This window comes from Elephantulus edwardii, unplaced genomic scaffold (assembly GCF_000299155.1).
Source record: "Elephantulus edwardii isolate Elephantulus edwardi_28Jun2011 unplaced genomic scaffold, EleEdw1.0 scaffold00054, whole genome shotgun sequence".
Lineage (NCBI taxonomy): Eukaryota > Metazoa > Chordata > Mammalia > Macroscelidea > Macroscelididae > Elephantulus > Elephantulus edwardii.
Window position 1 is genome coordinate 6,217,887 of NW_006399804.1, and position 756 is coordinate 6,218,642.

Sequence of the window (756 nt, forward strand, 5' to 3'; positions counted from 1 at the left end):
ATTAATATCGGTACTCCTGCTTTTTATTTGGTTGACATTTGCTTGTTATATTTTTCCCCACCTTTTAATTTTTAGTCTTTCTTTATTTTCACTTAGGTGTGTCTCTTGTAGACAGCATATTGATGGATTTTGCTTTTTTATCCAGTCTGCTACTCTTTTTTCTTTTCAGTGATGCATTAAAACCATTCACATGCAGTTTGATTATTGAAAGGCAGGGTTTTATTGCTATCATTTTGTTGAGTTCTCTTTGGTGTTGTTGCTAGTTAATTTTCTCCAGGCTGTTTTCTGTGGCAACTCTGTAAGAAGGACATCTATCAGTGTTTCCTGAAATGCTGGTCTTGTTTTTACAAACTCTCTCAGGTTCTGTTTTTCTGAGAATATCTTGACCTCTCCTTCATATTTGATGGACACATTTTCTGGGTACAGAATTCTTGGGTGACAGTTGTGCTCATTGAGTGTTTGATAGGTGTCCTCCCACTGTCTTCTTGTTGGCATGGTTTCTGCTGAGAAATCGGCACTTAATCTTATCTGCTCTCCCTTTACAGGTTACTCTTTGTTTCTCCTTTGCTGCTTTCAGAATTCTCTCTTTATCTTTGTTCCTGGCAAATTTGACTCTCATCTGCCTTGGTGTTTTTCTTTTGGGGTCTATTCTATATGGTGTTCACTCAGCTTCTTGAGTATGTATTTTCTCATTCTTCATTATGCCTGGGAAATTTTCCTCTAGTAATTCTTCCACAACTTTTTTGGTGCTTTTAC